The sequence below is a fragment of the Euprymna scolopes genome, chromosome 2 (assembly GCF_053919585.1).
Source record: "Euprymna scolopes isolate OS-2025 chromosome 2, ASM5391958v1, whole genome shotgun sequence".
NCBI lineage: Eukaryota > Metazoa > Mollusca > Cephalopoda > Sepiida > Sepiolidae > Euprymna > Euprymna scolopes.
The window spans coordinates 132,502,677-132,527,109 of record NC_136483.1 but is presented as its reverse complement, the minus strand read 5'-3'; the positions used below and the strand labels follow the sequence as shown (position 1 = coordinate 132,527,109).

The following is a 24,433-nucleotide window of genomic DNA, read 5'->3' as shown; positions in this document are numbered from 1 at the left end:
AAAATATATGCACTTGGTTATCCTCGACACTTACTTCGCTTACAGTAGAATAAGTAATTTCCATGAATATGATTTTCAGTACAAAAAACAAAATCAAAACATGTATTCACGTTCGAATCCTCGACTGATGAAAATCAGCCTAAATAGTCAGATTGTCATCTGCCAATTACTTCAGTCAAAACACCGTCACGAGACTATTTCAACACATGAAAGGTTGACACGAAACCAATCATTCAAACATAAACAGAAGTTTACTTTCTCATTATTTTTAAACGAAATTAAATAACATTTGATGTTGCTCTAAAAATGAAATTTTATTTATAAAGTTTCTTTCATCCCCCTCCCGCATCGATACAAGTGCCAATCGACATTACTTTCTCTTTAAATTAATACACCTGTTTCCTTGAGATAAGTTTCTTTTCTCCAAATAATATCCTTAATTTACATAGCTTCTTCATTTTTCTGTAAATAATCTCTCTTTTTTTCATTAAACTATTAGGTGAAAGTGCACAAGCCCATTCCCCATGTTAAGAATGGCTTTCTAAACAATAAAGTGATTATTTCAACATGGTTTGTACACTGCACAAGTACTAAAAAATCTGTCAAAACGGGCGTTTAGGTGACAAACTAATCTCGAACCCTCTATCAAATAAAAGGAACTAAACTCCATAAGCACCGTTATGTTACTATGCCAACAATATATAAACAATGACATCGGTATTTCAGAAGTTGATTTTAAGTAAGCAGAAATAATCAATATGAAAACAACTTAAAAAAAAGAATACACACTTTTTAAAATTTTAAACAAAATAATTTTTTTCTTTTTATTTTAAACAATATAAACCTTTTTCTTTTTATTTTAATCAATATACATCTTTTTTTATTTTAAACAATATAAGCAGAACTTTTTGTATTTTTTTCTTAATTTAAACCAATTTAACTAGAAGTTTGGTGCTTATGTATTTTTGGTACTGTGCTATTTTAAAATAGTTTTCTCCAGATTAAATTCAAGTTTTACGATATTTTTTTTTTTAAATTGTTAAGTGGAAGCAGAAAATACTTACAAAACTCCCCACTCTCCGTGTTAAGAATGGCTTTCGAAACAATAACGTTATTTCAGCACGATACATAAAGTACATAACTACCGAACTTTTAATTATTTTTAACGGTAAATTTTTACTTGGTTTCCTTTAAAATGACGACTTTCACTGGTTTTCTGGTATGCTGAAAACGAATATTTTATATATTAAATATTTGAATTTTCCGAAAATAAGTAGTATTTCGAATATTAAACAGAATAATTTTTATGTTAAAAGTGGTGGTCGTAGTTGTAAAAGAGAATACACGTGGAAATTAATAAATTTAAAAAATAATTGAAAGGGAATAAACGATAAAATTAATCAAAGTAGAAATAGAATACGCGTGCTTAATATTAATTTGTATCGTTTATAACTAATCACAGTATTTAATAATAATCACGTGATTCAATTTTGAATTAAAACTAAAGCATTTTACATTGTGTAAAATTATAAATTCTATTTATATTGTTTAAACTGAAACTTAAATGTTTCATAGTTTCAAATGATAAAAAGTTCTATTTTTATATTGCTTTAAAAAAGTTTTCATAGTTTATAACTATGAAAAGCTCTATTCATATTATTTAAATTTTTTTAAATATATTTTGACAATTTAATATTTTTATTTATATTAATATTGTTTATCATTAAAAAAGTATTCATTGTTAAAAATTATTTAAAAAATGTTTACATTGTTTTCATGGTAACATAACTGATCAATTATAATCTTTTGCAGGAGTTGACTGGGTTAAAGTATTCTTATCAATCCATTGATTGCGTTATTGATGAAGATCAAGCAGTAGAATTTCCTGTAGAATTCTAAATTCATTACAACCGTCTGGAATGCCACATCATGAAGGAAGGAGTTTGACAGGGAGGCTACAGACATCATTTTTCAACATGACTTGGCACCGGCACATTCTTCCAAGACCACGTCTTCCTGGCCCCAAGAACGATTGATCCCTGTTCTTGAATGGCCGGCGAACTCGCCAGATTTGAACGTTATTGAAGCCTTGTGGGACCAGATGAAGAGGAAGCTCTGTAAAGAAAAACCTACTACCCTTGCAGCCATGAAGCTTGCAATCCAGAACACATGGGATTCAGTGTCTACACAGGATTGCGAAAAGCTTGTTGCCCCGGCGACTTGATGCTGTTATCAAGGGAAAAGGTGCTGCTACTAAATATTAATTAATTTTATTTGTATTTATGTTAATAAAAAAAACTATTTCGTTTACTTAGCTGCATTGTTCTATTATTTTGAAACACGAAATATTCAAAAACTGACATTGCAATTGATATGAAAAGAAAATTCTGTTGTAAAACAACTATTTCAGTTAGTTTAGCATGATAGGAATATTTTAGCACCAATTACATCTTAGGGCCAAAAACATGATGTTCTATTTTTCTGATCAGCACGACTATATATATATATTCCAAGTCCAAGTTATATTATTAAAAAATATTGATCCACCTATGCAATGGCACACGATTAGCAATAAAATCTTTGAAAACTAATGTTTTGGAAGCCATTAAAATAACTTGACATTTTAAGAGTGAAACTGTTAATTCCTCGGATTCCCCTGATTCCTTCTGGCATGCCATTACAGTTAAAGAATGTACAATTCCCAACAAAAATTACTTTATACCATGCCTATAAGTAAAGCTCAAGGACAAAGCTAAAAGTTGTTGGACTTAATCTTCAGACACCTTGCTTTTCTCATGGTCAGTTGTATGTTGGTTGCTCACGCATTGGAAGTTCTGAAAACCTCTACATTTACTCACCTGTTAGAGGTCACACCAAAAATATTGTTTATGTAGAGGTGCTTCAAAATTAATGCTAGAGGTTTATTCACCAATTAACAGAATAGATTACTAATGCCATCTTTATATATATTGTACATAACATAATTAAAATAAAGATTTAACAGTTTTCATATATGCACTAAAATATAAGATAATTGAAATTCTTACATCATATTTCGAAAGAAGGACTAAAATATAAAAGATTAAACTATAAAAAAACGATTAGATCTACTGGCGAAACATCTATAAAATAAAACGTGCTACTGCTCCCACCACAAGAAGCGTGTGGGAAAAGAAGTCATTATGAATTTATGTTTTTTTAAATATTTATTATAATGTATGGGGACAAAATATTCAAATATATCATATACAACCTGGCAACGCTGGATACTTCAGCTAGTTACTTAATAAGATTTTAAAATTCTCGTTCCGTTTCTAGTTATATCTTGATGTTTATTTTTGTGGGAAAATATTTTTTTTTCACGTAATTAGAAATGACCTTGACTCATGTTGTTATCGAAGCATTGGAAAGATGTTGCTGAATGTTTTGTTAACAGCGTTGTCGCGGTAGGAAAATGAGATTTGTCAAAAAAAAAATAAAGAAAAAAAAAGAAGAAATTTAGAAACATCTTTAAAATATTAAAGTTTTCAATAAACAAATAAACTATTTTTGAAACCACATTAAGGAAGCAAATATCTAATGATTTTTTATAAACGATTTTTTTTCTTTTTAATTTCAAAGAAAGTTTTTTTTTAATAATGAGAAACATCATTGGCTCATGTTGCTATTTTCGTCAGATTGAATATATATACTTTTCAGAATGTGAGAGATTATATATAATTATTTCCACAGTCCAAAGAACGCCGCAGCCCACAAGAACCCCTATTTGGGATCATCAGTCAGACATATTCGAACCCGGAAATTGACACCCGAGCATCCTGCATGTGAGGCAAGCACTCTACCAACTGAACAAACACCCCGCACACAAGAAATTCTATTAACCAACACAGATCAAGCAAACCCGTCAGATTTAATATATATATATATATATATATATATATATATATATATATATATATATATATATATATATATATATATATATACTTGCAAAAGTACCCGCCGTCGTTGACTGGGTTCAAAAATAGCTTACAGAAAATGAACTCTGATTTATGAAAGTATGATAGGTTATGAAAAGCAAGGGTTGTAAATTTGGGTTGAATTTGTGGGTATCAAAACCAAAGCAAAATATGATGAAAGTAAAAATAAAATAGATAAACCCCATAATTTATTATAATATACCTGCTCACACTGAAACACTTATCACAATATTCTGTGGATCTATATTAAAACACCTTGTTAAACTTTGTGACATGTTTCCGTTCTATGGAGGTCAGGTGCGAACGAAGAACCCACAATTTTATTATACCATCCCTATTTAAGTTAAAACATACTTATCAAAGTATTCTTATGTACATCTATATCAAAAACACTTGTAAACTTTTTTTAAATTTTTAAATTTTTTATTTCCATACTTTGTGAACCAGGCGCCAACGCAGACCCCACAATTTTAATAAACCACTGTTCTGCCAGATCAAACATACCCATTCCTTTGTCTCGATACATCTATCATTATATGTAATCAGTTTTTTAAAATAGTCAACCATATAGGAGCCTATTCGTGACCAGACATACACATACACACACAGACATTCAGCTTTATATTATAGATATAGTGTATCAAAAAAGTGAGTTTGCCCCTTTTAATATCTTCAAATATTTAAGTATATGGCGGACGACTTCATAAAGGTTAACTAATTCGCATATTCCTTTGAAAAACGATTATTAAATTTTTTTACGGCTCCTTATCAGATGATTAATGATCTTAAGTAACCTTGTCTGTGTATGTGCGAAAATTCTCGACCAAACTTCTCTCTGAATATTTGGTCTATAGACTTGAAACTTGCTATATAGTGTATTTGGACTTTAGAACACTTTCGATTTAGTTTTTAACCTGTAAAATAGTTACTAATGGGTTAAATTTGAAAAAAAAAACAAAAAAAAAAACAAAAAACAAACAAGGCCGATAGCCATTAGTCGCATGGTCTCGTGTAATGAATGAATGCGTGAATGTAGGATTGACATGAAATTCTTAAAGATAAACTAAAATGACCGAAAAATGGGATGAAATGACTTAAATAAATAAAAAGTAAATGACTTAGAATGACTTTAATGAACTTAAGGATGAATTAAATGACCTTAAGAATGAATTGAATGCTTAAAAAATAAATGGAATCCTTCAAAAACAACTTGAATGATCTGAAGTATGACTTGAATGACTTTGAGACTGACTGGTTGTAAAGTGGGTGATCATTTTACATTAGATTAATACAGAAAAGTTATCCACCATTTTTATATCACAAAGTTACAAATATAAGTACACCATGTAGTAAGAAGAGATACTACACTTTGATCTTGGCCAAAAAGCCAAGAAAAGGGTATTTATTTGCTCCCTCACCGAGCTAATTAGGCACTAGGCCGATTTTTAATGTGAGGAGTGAAGGGGAATTGGGGATCAACTCCCCCGGGGAGTAGGGGAGCTAGATAGTGACAATTAGTATGAAGGTTTGCCCCTACATTGACCAAGGTCTTATATGTAGGGCTGCCCCCACACATGATCTTTGCTTGCAGTAGGATTTATTTGCTTCCCCACTTAGCAAATTAGGCAAAAGGCCGTTTTTAATGTGGAGAGAGGGAGAGGGGAGAGGGAAAAGGCGACCAGCTCCCGATGGGTGGGAAAATGGGAGCTGGATAGTGACAATTGGTATAAAGGGTTGCCCCTACATTGACCAAGGTCTGATATGTGGGGTTACACCCACATATGGTCTTTGCTTGCAGTATCTGCCGGAACACATACTACACTTTGATCTTGGTCAAAAGGCCAAGAAAAGCTGTATTTATTTGCTCCCCTACCGAGCTAATTAGGCACAAGGCCGATTTTTTAAGTGAGGGGTGAAGGGTAAATGGGGACCAACTCCCCGGGGAGTAGGGGAGCTGGATAGTGACAATTGGTATGAAGGGTTGCCCCTACATTCGCCAAGGTCTTATATGTGGGCTTAAAAAGCTAAGAACAGCATCTATTAACAACCGTTTATCTTAACCAAAAAGGCTAAGCACAAAAATGTTACCGACGGATATATATATATATATATATATATATATATATATATATATAGAGAGAGAGAGAGAGAGAGAGAGAGGGAGAAAGAGAGAGAGATCGATAGGTAGAAAAATCGATAGGTAGATATCGTTATATTATTTATTTAGGATCTCTATGTCACTCTCTCTCTCTCTCTCTCTTTCTCTCTCTTCTTCTTACACACACATATATATATTAGATAGATAGATGGATAGAGATAGATAAATAGATAGATAGATAGAGAGAGAGAGAGAGAGAGAGAGAGAGAGAGAGAGAGAGAGAGAGAGGGTGAGAAAGAGAAATAGCATAAACTTATCTATATCCGTCCTCCAGCTTTGGATTTAATAGTAAGATTACATTAGATTATACTAGAAGGAAAAATCCAAATTAACAGCAGTCATATTTTATAATTGTGTTGAGCAACTTTTGTTTTACTATACATTTCTCACTCAGATTTTTACAAAAAGGGTATTAATCGTCGCTCGAAACTGGACAGGAGCCTTCTCTTTGTCTGTCTCTCTGCTCCTTCTACTTTTTCTCGGAAATTACTATACCGATCTAGTCCACACAATGAAAAGAATATTCTGTTGTCATAGGCCTACTGACTACTTCTTTACTTTCTGTAAATACGCGATCTTGTTAACTATACTTTTTTTTGTTATCTTATTTCTTTTTTGCTCTTTTATATCACAACAGTTATGTCTAACGACTTGCATATTTTAAACTTTTCATCTCGTCTTCTGTTACTACATTTGAAATCTTTATGAAATTAATTTGTTTTCTTGAATAAAATGCAATATTGTAATGTAAAAGTTTCCCTGTTACATTTTATTTCAATAACGATTCGATTAATAATGCAAAAAATACAACTAAAATTTTATGTTTTAATTATCAGTTACGTTGACGTTATTAAAAGAAAATGGGCAGGTGAAGTCGTTTATTATTCATTTATTTATTTGTTTATTAATATAGAAATCAATCTTATTAATTGCAACAGATCTTCTGTATATTTTTATTTTATATTGTAATATAAAACCGTTCATCGCTCGAGTGGATAAAATAATATTTTTCTTTCCAAAATAACACTTGTTGTTTTGAAAAGATGTAAAACGAAATGACATTGCGAAACACCTGTTTTCTTTTTAATCCAAAATAATTTATTACTTTAAGTATTATATATCTACATTATTATTTACACATAATATATTCATATCTATTATAATATAAAACTCAAAACGTCTTGCTTAGGCGTTGAAACCATTCACCCGGTTCCGCTTTACAAATTCCGGTTTCAATAAATGAAAAAAAGCATAGAACCTTTTGTTAATTCAACAATTTACAAGACAGTCTTTCTTATTTTTAAATAGATTGGTATATTTTATTTTTCTACACATAACATAAACACAACGAATATAAATAAATAAAACCGGAAATAAGTTTTTAACAATTGGTTTGCGTTACAAATGAATACAATCTTTCCGCTTAAATGTTTTACTTTTTTTTTTCATTTACAATAATAATAATATACACAAATGTATTTCCATACTTTGTCGGTGGATGTTTTTTTACATCAACATTTGACAAATAGTTCATTTGCATATTTTAATTTTTTCCTTACATTTCTGTATATTACATTTTTAAGAATTCTAATATAAACAAAACGATATTAAACCAAAGACGATAAAAAACAAATACGTCTTTAGCGTCCCAAATTTTTAAAACGATTTTGATTGTATTTACATCGTATATTTCCATTGCATGTAAAAAAAGCAAAAAACAATAATAAAACAACAAAAAACAAAACAAAAAAGTGTTTCTCTAATATGAAATAAAGACAAAAAACAATGTAAACTACTTGATCAATTTACATATTAAAAAAATATATATCTGGTATTTTTTACGACCTAACTTTACATAATTTACCTCCTTAAATATCAAAATCTAAACGGCATTTAAAGATAACACAAGAAAACGAATTTTTAAAAACTGAAAAAAAGATTTAACATTTCAGAGTGGGGATCACTTTCCTATATAAATGTAACGTAAAATGAGCAACGACTTCTTGGCCATGTAGCGGTAAACGAGACATGTAATCGTTAGCATTTTTTTCAACTTATGACTCCTCACCCCATTGCCTCTTTCTGTCTCCTCCCGCCACCAATGGTGCGGAGCGGGCAGAAAGAGGGAAAGAAGTGAGGGGGGTGTCGTAAGTTCCAAATATTCTAAAAATACGTAGAAACACTTAAAATCGTATGTGTGTGGCGAGTGGGGGGGAATGGACTTTTCATTTTTTTAAAAGATTTGCTTGGAAATGTCTCACCGTTAAATATTACTTAATCCATTAATTATCTTTCCTGATATTTTAAAGTCTGTTAACACACACACACACACACACACACACACACACACACACACACACACACACACACACACACACACACAGAAATAAAAGGAAACTAGGATGGACCTGTACAATGCATACCCCTCCTTGTAGTTTTTCTTCTCGTCTGTTTTCAATTTTTCAACGAATTACAACCAATGATTAAATCATTTAATCAATGATGTTAAGACATTTATCATCCAATGTATTTCGTATTGTTTTCACTAGTCGCCATGTTTCTTTTCGTGTGCGTGTGCATTCACTTTTTCTGTGTTTGCTTTTAATACTGTATACTAACTTGAACTTTTATACATTAATTCTGTATACTAACTATTCCATAGCTAGCTATAACATATACTGACCCAACGGATCACGGGTAGTCTAGTTTAGGGTTTTAAAAATATATGAAAATTAAAATATATAAATGTATACATATATGATTAAATAATTAATATTATATATATATATATATATATATATATATATATATATATATATATACATACATATATACTCGTGAGCAAAAAAATGGGCCAAACAAATTTTATACATTTTATTACACTAAAAGCTTTATTAAACAAAGAATAATTGAACAAGGAAACTTAAACGAAACTAATAACACAGAACAAGACATTTACTTTAATAAATGCTTAGGATGGAATTGCATTCCTTTTTGATTTTTTCATAAGATCAATTCTTTTAGACATGCTCTCACCCAAAGTGGAACACTGTGAAGAGGAGATGCTATTCCATTCGGTTTGCACAGCTTCCTACAGTTTGCAAATGCACGAGATATTATGGACCAAATATTATCGATTGGGTTTAAATCGAGGCTTTGTACTTGACCAAAATATCACACTAATTGCAGTGTGTGCAGGGGCATTACCATGTTGAAAAATAATGTCCTGGGATATTTCCAGCTTCTTAGTACAGTCCTGTTTCTAACATTCGAATGTATTCCTTTGCATTGATTGACTTCTCACATCTAATAAGTTCCCTAACTCCTGCTGCAGTAAAAGTTCCTCATACCATTATCCATCAATTCCCATGTTTAACTGTCGTTTTTATGCAACTTGGCGAAAATAATGCTCCAGTTCTTTGATTGCACCGTTCATGAGCAGCGGGCGCAGCACTAACAAGCACAATTTTGATTTTATCTAACCGGAAAACATTCCTGAACCAGTCTTTATCTTTCCTGACATAATACGAGAAAAATCTTTTTTTTATAATTGATGTTCTTCTTAGATAAAAATGGCTTCTTTGCACGCCTTTTAGGGGAAAATCCTATTTCTTTCATTCGTCCATATATTGTATACCAAGGAAGAGAATTTCTAGCTCCTGTTTTAATTCTTTGCTATGGTCAACATAAGTTTTTTTCGATCCTTCAAAACAGTTAATTTAAGACTGTTGTCGTCCTTCAAAGTGGATGCTCTAGGGCGACCAGATCCAGATTTCCCTTTTACCAAGCGTTCGACTTTGAACCTTCGACCAATTTGTTTCACTACAGAAAGAGGTGTTTTCACTTTTTCTTTTCTTAAAATATCAAAATCTGGTTGTAAGTCATTTTTGACTGCCTTAATCCTGCAATTCGTTTTCTATATCCTCGCCAAGATGCGGTGTTACCATGTTTAGGATTAATTTTTCCACTTATTATTATATGCTATAATAATAATGATCTGAAAAAAAAAGAAATTTTCAGTCAAAATTAACAAAAATTAATGGAAAAATATTGAAAAATTGATTTCTTCTTCTTTCACTCTTGGCCCATCTTTTTGTTCATGAGTGTATATCATATTTTAAATAATATGGTATAATATAATATATATATAATATAATATATATAATATAATATAATATATATATATGTATATATATATAATATGCATTACTAATGTAGTTTTGAATTTTCTCTATTAATATATCACTTTGATTAATTGAATATGACTTTAGGATACGGTACATAATATATATATAAGTAAGATGATTGATAATTTATAATTAAAATTTAAAATTAAAAATCGGTTTCATAAGGAAGAACAAACGAAATCAATAAATTGTACGATCGTTTCGGAAACGATGTTTTTATTGTGATAGACATTGAGTCTTGGACAATAATTTTATCATATAGGCTTTTGAAACAAAGTCTCCTCATCAGCAAAAAAATTGGGTGTTTTTTTTTCTAAAGACACCAAAAATAAACCTAGCATTTTTTAAGTAAGTCAGATGTATCTGGAAAATATTTAAAATATAAAGGAAAATAGTTATTTTTTTGATGTTGATAAACAAAGTAAGATAAAATAAAAATAAAAAATATATAATCTGGTTGAAGGGTAAGGTTAAGAGAGTCTAAATTTTAAATATTTTTCACAAAAATATAAATACTTTTTAATGCTTCGCCTTCTAAAAATCGTACGTATCATCGTCAATGCATTCATTTGGATGGTAAATGTAGTTCATGAATGCTTGAAAATGTTGATATACAAACTTTCAAAGGAGACGCCAATGGACAGTTAAAGTCGTTAGTGACGTTAAATTTAAAATCAGCTGAAATATTTCAATTAAAAGGGGGAGATAATTTTATTCAAATGGAAAAATAAAGGATTTAACTGTTAATGGGACATAACCACTAATTATTTAATTGTTGAATTTTTTCTATAATAAATGAATCCTATTGGAAAAGATTAAATAAAAAATTATATTAAAAAAAACTTACATTAATAAAATAGTAACATATAAATTCAAAGTGAAATAGATAATAAAATAAAATAGAAAATCGTAGTAAAATATCAGATAATATGATAATAATAATAATAATAATAATAATGACAAAAATAATAATAGTTGTTAATCTATTAATTATAAATTTTAAGATAGATTAGTCATAAGATAATTTTATGATTTATCGTGGCTTAAATTTGTCGAATCTAAACCAACGTTTGTGAATGCACCCGGAAAAAAATTTAATCTTTTAAATTAAATTTATTTTTATTATATTTTAATATCTTAAGGGTTTCATATCTACAGAGTGCACAGAATCTGTCCCGCGGCATATATGCTTTATAAGATCCTATTATTTCCCATTTTATCTTGAAGGGAATGTTTATATCATTTAGTCGCCATATATGTTTAAATAAAGCAGTCTGGTTTCTCAAGGAAGGATTTTTAAAAGACTGCTTATGCGTTGAAATTCTATGCTTAATAAGTCCAGATGTGGAACCGAAGTAGATTATATTTTAATATATTTGTTGTCAGTTAGATTAAGAGTGGTATTGGTATGTAATAGGTTTGGTTTTATTTGATTGGTAGATTGGTTAATGGGGTGTTGTTATTGAATAATTGTGTGGAAGAGTTAGATTGTGAAAAAGTATTTGTATAGCTGCTATTAACATAATTTGTACTTTGGGTTTGTGACACTGTGCAGCTATAAATCACATTTTTTATCTTGCAGGTACCTTGTAGAGGACATTTATTTTTCTTCTACAGTTACAGTCTGGTATAGTTTCTATATTTGCATTTTGTATCTTATTAATTTTTTTATTGTTAGAAATAATTATATTTTTATGTAGGCTTGGCATAGTTGAGTAAGACACTTTGACCGTGTTCTTATTAAATATTTTATTGCATCTATGAGGAGCCTTAAAGTTTTATCTAATATTTTCAAGAATTCCCTGGCTATGTTTGCCTCAAGATTTTTAGGATATGGAGGGTTGAACCATAAGATTTCCCTATGTCTTTTTTTTACACTTATGATTTTGGTTTGTGATTTATTTGTGTTAGTGGTTTATGCTTGCGGTTTAATTTGGTTTGTATTGTATTTTGATTATTTTTTGCCATTCGTATGCAGGATGAGATGGCCATATTATAGGTTATTATGTTTTTAGTAGGTTTATTGCAATTATTATAATTTTCAATGCAGTTTGTGTTTTTATCGTTTTTATTTATATATTTAATTTGTGATTTGTATCCTGAGTTTTTAAGGGCCTCATTGCAATATTTTGTATTTTTGTAAAATATAGATTTGTTAGAAGATAGTTTAGAAATCCTTAAGGAGACATTACGGACTATTGATTTCAATATTGACTTAGGGTGGTTTAATTCATTATGGACATATAGTACAGATGTGATTGGTTTATGATAGGGTTCAAAGGTAGAGTTTTCAAGATTTACATTAACTATTCTTTTATTAGGGCCGATCTTTATAGTAAGTCCATAATTTTTAAAGAACTCATGCAAGAATTTAATTGCTTTTACGTAATACTTATTTGTGGAGTTTGTTACGAAAAGTGCATCGTCTCTGTATAGCCCCCCTCCTATTTGAATTGTTCATGGAGTATATTATGAATTTCATCTAAAAGGAAAAGACCTACCAGATCAGTGACCTGAGTTGAGTCTGTCGAGCCCATTACAATGTTAACATGGCCAGGGGTATTGTTTCTGATCCATATTTGTTGTCAAATGTTATTAAAGATTTTTTAGCTAAGAGTATTATTTTAATTTCGTCTGGTGTTATATCAGTTATTTTTCGTGTCATTAAGAGGGACTTATTTAATAGGATTGATGATATCGATTGGTAATAAGAGTCGATGTCAAAAGAAAGAAATTTAAGATTATTTTTATTTAGAATGTTTGAAAACCAATCAATTACCTGGGTGGAAGATTGCCAAAGTGAGTATTTTATTAGGGGTTTAATTTAAGGATAATTCTATCTAGGATATTTTTGCTAACTAATCTTTTATCTGATTTTGAGGAGCAGATGAGTCTAATTGTAGGGGTCATATTAAAGTCCTGTTTATGATCATTTAAAGAAAATCTCGGGGTGCCCGGTACTGTTATTTCCGCGTATTTATCTGTTTTGAGTTTAGTTAAAATATTTTTTGCTTCTTTCTTTATTCTATTTAATAGTGACTTATTTGTTGTTTTATAGTTTTTATTAAGTTCCTTATATATTAGATTTTTATATTGTATATAATCCACAGTATAAAAAATTCTTGTTTTATCTGCCGGGACTATCGGTTTATTTTGGTGGCTTTTTGAAATTGATTTCGAAAATTTATTTATCTTTTAAGGGTTGGTGTGATGTCTGAGATTGGCATTTCTCTGGAAAAACAATCAGTGTTTCCAGAGAAAAATGATTTCTAAAGGACATTACATTAAAAAATACTTTATATAAAAATATCTGAAGAGAGTTTAACAAGGCTTGAAACGCGTTATAAAATATTAAAAAATGATAAAAGTTTGAAAAACCTACAATTGTTGATGACTACACTCTTTTATATATATATATAATATGCATATATATAATATATATATATACATATATATAATATATATACATATATATATAATATATATACATATATATAATATATACACATATATATATAATATATATAATATATATATAATATCTATATAATATATATATATATAATATATAATATATAATATATAATATACATATGTAATATACATATATAATATATATATATAATATATATATATAATATATATAATATATATATAATATATATATAATATATATAATATATATATAATATATATATATATATATATATATATATATATATATATATAGTCTAAAAAAGCTTTGAATAAAAAAATGCAAAAATTAAAATAAAGAATGCAGTTTAGATTCCCGGAAGGAAAAAATATTAATTTTAAGCTATCGAAGATTAAGAACCTACATAATCTGATTTCTAAAAAGTTTATAACGACCAAAGAGAATAGATGAAAAAAAACCTTAACTAAAATTGTTAAATAGAAATAGACTTAGCATTTGCATAAGCCGATTTCGCAAAAGTCTTCGATTTTAAAACAAAATTTAACTACATGAGGATGAAAAGTGAAGACCTTAACTAAAATTTTGTAAATAGAAAACGGGGATCATCAGCTTCTTACCATGTAGTTGTTTCGGGGATTTAAAAACAAGACAGTTCTTAAATACATGGCTCTCCAGTGGATACTACCACTTCCCCCAATTAAAAAAATGTAAAATAATACAGTTACTATTTTTACTAATATATGACAAAAATATAGATAAATAAATATATATGTATATATATGATATAAATTTAATTAAAATGTGATATATTTAAAGTTTTAAAAGAGGTTTATTCTTCATAGCTTGGTCCTGAGATTTGAGATTTGGTAAAATTTTGATTGTCTTTCCCAGAAAGTTTTATAATTATGCTTTGTCAGAATATATATTTAAAGTTCTAAGATGTTAAAACCTTTATAAAAACACTTAGAGGTTCAGGAATACTTCCATTGTCGTCCGCAGTAAATTGTACAAAAGAATAAACTTTTAGATTTTATGTAAATTTTCTAACATTTCATCCAATCGGAACAACATAAACATCACACACACAGCTATTGAGTTTTATATATGGAGAAAATATATTTTTGAGACAATACAAAATGGTAAAAAAATATCGGAGACTTGAACAGGTGTCTAGCATCAAGTGTCTGTCTTTGCTATAAGACTATTTACAAATGGTCGACGTAGTATTCGTATTGAAGAGAGACCAGACAGAACAAACAATGGCACACCTGAAATGGTGGCGTCAGTTGATATCCTAATATTCTAGGTTAATAGAACATTTACAAAGGAAGGAAATTCTGGCAAAAGAAAAACGGCAATTTTCTGTCGATACAATCACGAGTTCGTTAAGAAAGCCTATTCAGTCGAAAATGACGACATAAAACTCGATGCGGAAAAGTGAGGCTGTTGATAATAAATGATGGTCTTTTAAAAACGTTTTCCAACATTGTATTAAAAAAGAAGAAAACACAATTCAATTTATACTGAAACAAGTTAATTCAATATTGGATAAAATATCAACAAGAATAATACGTTCTGTTGTTTCCTTAAAATAAACATAAGAATGTTTTATTGATTTTAAAAAATAAATTCAGTTATTACTTTGATTGCGAACAATATGAAAACATTTTTCACAGAAGTTATTAAAATAAAAACGTGAAAAGTCAAACAGTATCAATTATAATTTTATAAGTTGAAATATCAATATGTGTTTTGTAGAAAATATTGTAGTTGTTTGTAAGCATAACACAATCAAATACTGTTATTATAAATTTAGGGAACAAAAAGCAATAATTATATAAAAATACAAATTACAAACGGCAATAAATGTATAAAATAAAAGCAAACCATAATTTATTAAAAAATGGAGACACATGATAAATTAGTTTAATACGGTTAAATTGGAACAGTTTGCTCTAAAAAATGGCTGCCAAATTAAAGAAACTAATTTTCTCTGATTTGCTAGGCATTGACACAACAATTTCAGGAGCTTCAAACAAACATTATTTCTATTTTTTCATTAGATAACTGTATTTCGAATATTTCTAATTTTTATTAGTCAATGGCTAGCACTTATCATTGTGATGTCAACAAAAATAAAGATACTAACTATTTACGAAGGTCACGATAAACCACAGAAGATAGTGCAAGAAGGTCTACTTATTTTTCGTTCAGTTGTTTATAGATTACCTAAATCAAGTGAAGAACGATAAAATGTATTTATGATGTGGGGAAAATGCGATGAAAGATAGTTGTTGTTACTCTTACTTTTTGTATATCCACGTGATGTTTAATTCAGCTAACTAACCAGTCAGATTCGTTGTCCTTTCTCTTCTTTGGGCCAATGTTTTTATTAGTCAATACCCGAGTTTCTCTCCAAGAAAAGTCGGGCTGATTGGTTAAGTATACCACGTCGATATATAAAAGCAAACAGAAAAAATCTTAACTTAGTACTTTTTTACTTTTTTTAATAAATAATAAATATTTAGATGTCAATGTTTTAATCGTCAATATGTACAGTGCGATATTATCATGAAGCTATATTTTAGAAAGCAATACATTTCGGTAATAAAAGTTGAATAAAAGTTGAATAAAATTTGAATATGACTAAATGTGTATTGAATAATATTATTCCCGGATAACAGTGGGTTATCATCAAAGGGATTCGGGAGGCGTCGATCGTGTTTAAAAATGTGGAATTTCAATAAAGGAAATAATGTTGTTTGGAGTCGTAATGGAATATAATGTCATAAACAATAAACAAGGTAGGAATGTAGTTACATAAACAAAAGTTAATTTCGAATAAACAAATACGAGATGACATGGTTGATGAAAACAGAGAAAATGTTTAGTATACACGTAGAGAGTCAGTTGGCAAGTAGATAGAGGGACCGAGAGATGCCACTGAGTTGTGTAATTGGAAGAGATCTTAGTATACGGGTTCGGGGAACCAGCTACGGACTAACTAGCGACGATGTAAATAAAAGAAGATAACCGTGCCAACTCCAAGAAAATTCACAAAAGAGAAATAAATGTTATATATAAAATGTTTATTAGGAGAAAGGATATGTTCAATTTTAGGACATTATGTCAAAGAATTATTCAAGAAGGTATGTGTCCCTTTGTCTGATGTTGAACCAAACATATTTGTTGTTGTTTTTAAAGAACTCTCATATGTTATTGTCCCATCATGAACTGTATTTGAATGTAACCCATAACGAATGTATTTTAATGCAAATGTATTTGAATATAAATGTATTTTAATGTAATTGAGTGTAACTGTATTTGAATATATATATATATATATATATATATATATATATATATATATATATATATATATACCTACAGCAAACTTTAGATATACTAAACGACACAACGCGCCTTTTCATAAACACAATTATATACACATATTCAGCTACACACGTATAAAATGCCTACTGGAGAGAACGAATGCCTACTAGACACTATTCTCGAGTGTCTAAGGTCTCTCTGTAAAGGAGTTTGTCAGAACAACCTGGCATGAGGATACGTTTCCATAGAAGTAAACCCTGATCAAATATTCAAAATCACATAGTATTCGCAGCCCAAATAAGATCTACTAATTACGGCTACCCCAGAGCTTTTTCCGAGGAATGGTGCACATTTTCCAAGTTATATTACCTCAAGAAATAGCACGAAGCTGGATACTCCACCAGATTAGATACATTCTTGTCCTGGAATCTAGTAAGACCATGAGACCAACATGAAAGATATACTACAACGTATAAAAATGGTCGATTGGGGAGAGGAAAATTATCTTCCTAATTTCTTTACTAACTCAGTGCTTAAGAGATAAAGAACTTTAATGGAACATTCGAATATCTACGTATCTCATATAGACTTCAAGTATTAGTCCCAGGTCGTGGGCCCCTTGATTTCTGAGAACTTCGACTGAAGTAAAATAAAAAAAATAATAAATAAATAAATAACGCGTTCAAATTTAAATATGTACTCGTCATAACTGTGAGTTACAGTTTTATACACACTCCGCTATGTAACATGTACGATTATTCCCTCTGCTATGCAACATCTGTTCTGTAATTCATTTCTGTATTCTGAAGAATGACTGAGATTACTAGCAATAGCCAAAGTCTAGTACTTTAAATGAAGCAGTAAGATAATCCGTTATTCTTCGAATACAATCAGGACGTAAGATAGAATTTAATTGAACTGGAGCGTGCGCTTATTATTAGGTTGTTGCAGAAGTTCTCGCCGTTTTTTTTTTTTTTTGTAAAAAAAATCAAATAATTTTAACAGCAAAAGTAAGTGCGTATAGGACCTAAGCTCCAAATTCTTGTGTGAATCCCATCGACTGAAAGTGGCATGAAATTGTCGCAAAATCACACTTCTTCTTTTAACCCAATGCTCTACATGGCTGATGGCCATCTTCCTTCAAAAGAATCTTGAGTTGGTCTTCGTCTATCTTGATTGGTCTTCCAGAACGAGGAGCGTTATCGAGGTCAAAATTACCATTTGAATCTGGTAAACCAATCTCGAACAGTTATCTCGACTATAGTGTTTTCTCCATATACGGAATAAATGTATTTTTTCACTTCGCTTTCTGACCTCGATTAAAGGGAAACAGAAGGAATTGTCGAAAATGTGATTTTTTATCTACTTGACAATCCATTTGACGGTTCTGAAAAAACTAGTAAAATCATATGAGCAAAAAACGATGACCATTATTTTTAGACCAGAATAAGCGCTTTTTAATGATATATAACATCTTGCCAAATATCAAAACGTGTTTTAGCACAAAATCTTTTATGAAACGGCGGGAACTCATACAACAACCTGATATTTATGTTCAAAACATGGTTATGAATAATATTAGTCGTATTATATCGGTTAATAAAGTACGGTGGTATGAGTGTATGGGAAGCCTTAATAGAAACAGAATGAATCTGTTTGCCACCTTCTGTGTGGTAATACATACTTGAGAGACGCATTTTATTCGGAATAAATGTGATAATTATGAACGGGGATAAAATGTAAGCAGATTTTGCGAAACATACTTTACGAAGATCTGTAAGTGGTGAGAGTTAAAGATTTGTTTTATGTTTAGTTATTTTCATATGGAAGCTGTAGTGGCAAATGGAAAATCGAGCTCTTTTTTATACATTACATTTAATTCGGTTTGATACTTGTATACAATATTTGGCCGTGTTTCCACTCGCGTTTATCTCGTTAATTATACAAAATCGAGTAAGAAATAAGGAAAGAAATCAATAGAGAAGAGAGGGAAATATACAAGAAGTTAAAAAGTGTGGTAGATTAATAAAGATGATATGAATGAGAAAAGGAAAGAACTAACCAAAAATACAGGGAAAGAAAGAAGATGAGAGAAATAGGAAATAGAACAATTAATGAAAAATGAGTGATAGAGAAATAAAGAAAAGGAGAAACAGTAAAAAGACGAGCAGAGAGAAAGAAAAAAGCACGAGAGGATGTCGAAAAGAGATGACAATAGAATAAAAAGAAAGGAAATAAAACTGAAAAGAAAGAAGTGGAGAAATAGGAAGTCAAAGAGAAAGGTTAAAAGAAGAGAGATGGTGAGTGGGACAGAGAGAGAGAGAGAGAGAGAGAGAGAGAGAGAGAGAGAGAGAGAGAGAGAGAGAGAGAGAGAGAGAGAGAGAGAGAGAGAGGAATACAGATATAGAGAAGGGTAATAGGACAAAAAGAAATAAAGTGAAACGAAAACAAAGAGAAAAAGAGCAGATATAGATAAAGAAGGAGGGAAGAGAAAAGAAGAAAAAAAAAGAAAGATGAACTATAGCGAAACTAAACACGGAAAGAAGAAAGAAAAAATATGTGAACGAACGATACAGAGAAAAAAGAAAAGAATGAGTGTGTGTCTGTGTGTCTCAGATGAAGAGAGAGAAACAGAGTGAGAGAGAGAGAGGGAGGGAGAGATAGAGATAGAGAGAGAGAGAGAGAGAGAGGGGGGGAGTCCACTACTACTTTTTATGTTCTCTCTTTTCTTTTCCCGCCTTTGACAACCTGTCTCTACGGCTCCCGCTGATTTTGAATCCGATTTTATCTTTAGCCATCGTTTTAGTTCTCTTTGATGTTAGGCACGCAACAAATGATAACTGGACATCGCGTCTGAATCTTAAATTATTTTGTCTTGTTGTCTTGATACTTCAAAGCAAATAGCTCACACACACACACACACACACACACACATACACACACACACACACACGTGTGTGTGCGTGTGTAATGGAGAGCAGATATATTTGTCTTTCTGAAATTGAAAGTATACTATTATAATGCTTCTTGTAATGTACAATATATGTCGAATGGTCATCATACCATCCTTCAAATAATTATCTTGTCATTTGTGGAGGTAGTATAGTATCTGTTCTGTTGTCATGAAACCACCCTCATAGACATTACCTTCTCCTTTTATAAAAAAAAGCCTAGTGTAGTGATGACCTCTTGCCATGAAGCCATCCTCCTTGACAGCACATTATCCTCCTCCTTAAGGAATAGCGTAGTATAAATTTGTTCGTCATACATATTCCGCATATTATTATGAACCGGCTTCCGTCCGAGGAGGAAGTTTCCAGAAAATATCGAATTCACAAGTAAGCCCCAGTTGCATGTACAGTGATGATCATATTTATTGGCACGGTAAAATAAAAGTTAAATTTTGTCTAATAAATTCTAAAAAAGGGATTAAATTAGAGAAAATAACAAAGTATATTATGTATTTTTAACTGGCCTTTCCGATGCAGCAATCGGATTGTAGAAAAAATAAATAACAAAGGAACAACAAACATAATTGCAAAAAACCCTTGTTCAAAATTATTGGCACGGCTTTGTTTTTCTTTTAGTATCAGTATAATATCAATCAATTTCCGGTTTACGTGCTTTCTGAACTTTTTTATAGCCATATTATGCTTGTTTAACGCTAATTCAGTGAATAATTTTTTTCAGATAATTTTTAGATAGCGATTTATTTAAACTATTATAAGTGACTAAATTATAATTTTCAATCGCCATGGTTAAAACTAAGGAACACAGCGAAGACGTCAGGAAGCTTGTTGTAGCATGCCATACCAATGGGGAGGGCTATGATAAGATTTCAAAGAAGCTAAACCTTCCCAAATCCACTGTTAGAGCCATAATAAACAAGTTCAAATCGCAAGGCCACGTTATGAGTTTAGAGGGTAGAGGGAGAAAAAGGATTCTTTCCCCAAGAGATGAACGGAAAATTGTTTGACAAGTAAAACAAAACCCAAGGATCTCTGTTGGGGAGATTGTTGATGAACAGAGCACCTCTGGAGTGAATGTATCTCGACATACAGTTGGTAGAGTTTTGAAGAGAGCTGGTTTAAAAGCATGTCGTCCGAGAAAGACTCCCTTATTGAAGCCTATGCACCTGAAAGCAAGGCTAGCCTTTGCAAAACGTCATATTGATAAAGATGTTGCATTCTGGAAACGTGTTCTATGGACTGACGAAACGAAAATAGAGTTATTTGGCCATAATAAAGTGTCTTATATTTACAGAAAATCTGGCGAAGCTTTCCTGCCTAAGAACACCATACCCACAGTGAAGCACGGTTGAGGCAGTTTGATGTTTTGGGGATCCTTTGCTGCCTCTGGACCAGGGCGACTTGTTAAGGTCACAGGTAGCATAAAAAAGGAAGATTATGTTAAAATATTGGATGAAAACCTGAAAGACTCTGCTAAAGAGCTCTCACTTGGTCGTCGTTGGTGGTTCATGCAAGATAATGACCCAAAGCATTCGGCTAAACTGACTAAGAAATGGCTTGAGGACAATCATATTAATGTTTTGGAGTGGCCATCACAAAGCCCAGACCTTAATCCAATTGAAAATTTATGGAGAACATTAAAATTGAGGGTAATGCAAAGGAAGCCTAAGAATCTTATTCAATTGGGGGATTATTGTCAGGAAGAGTGGGCTAAAATTACTACTGAAGAGTGCAACAACTTGGTTATAAACTATGAAAAGCGACTGAGGAAGGTAATCAAGGCCAAAGGCTATACAATTGATTATTAAATAAATCGTGCCAATAATTTTGAACAAGGGTTTTTTGCAATTATGTTTGTTGTTCCTTTGTTGTTTATTTTTTCTAAAATCCGATTGCTGCATCGGAAAGGCCAGTTAAAAATACATAATATACTTTGTTATTTTCTTTAATTTAATCCCTTTTTTAGAATTTATTAGACAAAATTTAACTTTTAGTTTACCGTGCCAATAAATATGATCATCACTGTATATCCTGATTAGGTTTTTGCAATTTTTGCATGAAGGTGTCGATGTCCTCATATAGATAATGCCTGGTATTCCCAAACATTCACTCATCTGGTACGGACCAGGGTCAACGTTGCTTAACGTCGATGATCTAGGGATAATCTTTGTGTCAACGTGATTATGGCGTATGTTAGCATATTTTTGCTAGTATATGTAATTATTTATAACTAGCGGGACCGGTGGAAATTCCACAGGGAAATTCACATGTAATATATTGATTTTGGCATTCTGTAGATGTTCAGCGTAAATGGAGACGCTCTGATATTATTGTAGCTTTTTCGTTAAAACTGCAAAAGTATTTATCCAAGCTAGCACGAAAGTATTTATCTAAGCAAAGCCCAGTCGTAAAGTACGCTTAAATATGATATTTTAATTCTTGCAGATTTTGTATGTATTATTATAGAGTTAATATTCTATCGATTTTTATGTTATAAAGTTGGGATTTCAAGAATAGAAAAATATATCCATATGACTTAGCTGCATTAGCATGAATCGAAACTGAAAAAAAAACTTATGGATATATATATATATATATATATATATATATATATATATATATATATATATATATATATATAATGTTTTGAAACCACACTAAAGATGCAAATATTTTATAAAAAATCATCAAATTAAAAATAAAAAGCTTAGTCTTTTTTCTTATTAATTTTAGATAGTAAAATATTCATCACCAGAAATTTTTTTGTAATTTGAAAAAAACAAAAAACAAAACAAAACAAAAAAAACATGATCCTATTTAAAAAATTATTTTCGCATTAAATTATGTTGCCATTACGTTAATTATTCGGAAAAATGCTAGTTAAAATGTATTTCCCAATCAATTTCATTTTCCCTCAAAAAAAAATCTGTAAAAAACAAAGTAAAATCCTTAATTCGACACACACACACACACACATTATATATGATATGATATATATATGATTAATATATATATATGATTAGTATATATATGTGCATGTATATGTGTGTGTATATATATATGTGTGTGTGTATGTGTGTGTGTGTGTATGTGTGAGTATTCGAAATTAATAAGAAAAATTAAAGTTTGAAAAATCTAATAATTTTTATAAAATATCTTAAGCATGGTTTCAAAGGCATTTTGCCTATTCATTCAAAATCTCGTATATATAAATTTTTATATGCAAACATTGAAATTCCGTATAAAATGATCTACAAGGGTTGATATACCGTAAATTTTTTGCAAGTTCTGTTATCTTTAAATTTGTAAACATGAGAAATCGATGAAGACCCAAATGTTGGCAAACAGAAATTAATTTGATTTAAGAAAACAACATACGAAATAAGAAATTTAGTCAACAATGTTAAGTGGTGTAAAGTTTGCAACAGGAAAATATTGCAAACGTGCTGTTTTTATTTAAAATCATACCCAAGGGCGTTAAATTCGACGCTGATATTGATTGTACGAGAAGAAGAGATAATTGATACATCATACTTGATCTTGAATGGTTGGCAATTTTCGAATACCAGGTGCTGTATGTGGACAGAAGGCGAAACCTTCTTGAAAAAAGAAAAACTGCTACCTCACCTTTAGCAGATTCTGCAGTTAAATCTGCTAATTCACATATGTGTTTACATATTGGAACAACCGGCTCCTTGATCTCAATTATGTTGCGAAGCTCTTCAAAGAGACTATGCAATTCGCCCGTTTTATATTAATGTTTTAATTCTAGCAATTTATTGCATATTATTGAAAAAAATAATACTTTTATGCCTTAATCTTTTAGATTCCATCATACAACTGTTCGATATTATCGATAAAGTCAATATATTTCCTGAGATATTGTATTTGAAATGGAAAAAACATAAACTATCGATCCGGTCACTACATCCTATAGTCAGTAGAAAGAATTATATAAAGCGCTGATATATAATCTGCTTCAAAAAGAAATCATTGATCTGACCATTACAACACGTGTTAAAAGAAAAGAATTGATGATGTATAATCTGCTTCTAAAAGAAACATTTCCTCAACATAAGCTGTGCAGTATCCAATACAAATGAAACATATAGGCCAGCTGTTGAATGTTATATCGATAATAGGTTTGGCGATATGAAAGCATGAATTATATTTGGCAAAATCAATATCTAAACATCTCCTTTCAGTTTGAATGGGACATGGATATCACCTGTAAGGGTAGTTCTGGGAGAGTCTTGTCTATAATAATATTTAATCTAGTTCTGTTCTCAATCATGCGGCGAAGCTCACTAGAAAGAGTATGCAGTCTGCTTGATTTATGTAACAATGTTAATTCTAACTATTTATTGTAT

At 30.5% G+C, this 24,433-nt stretch overlaps 1 protein-coding gene and 1 pseudogene across 1 annotated transcript in view; both read right to left on the bottom strand.

Annotated features, from left to right (window-relative positions):
• Positions 1-24,433, bottom strand: part of LOC145296156 (uncharacterized) — a 743,526-nt gene that overhangs the window by 96,578 nt on the left and 622,515 nt on the right. The gene's annotated exons all lie outside the window — the stretch shown is intronic.
• Positions 5,275-5,380, bottom strand: LOC145243414 (U2 spliceosomal RNA; annotated as a pseudogene).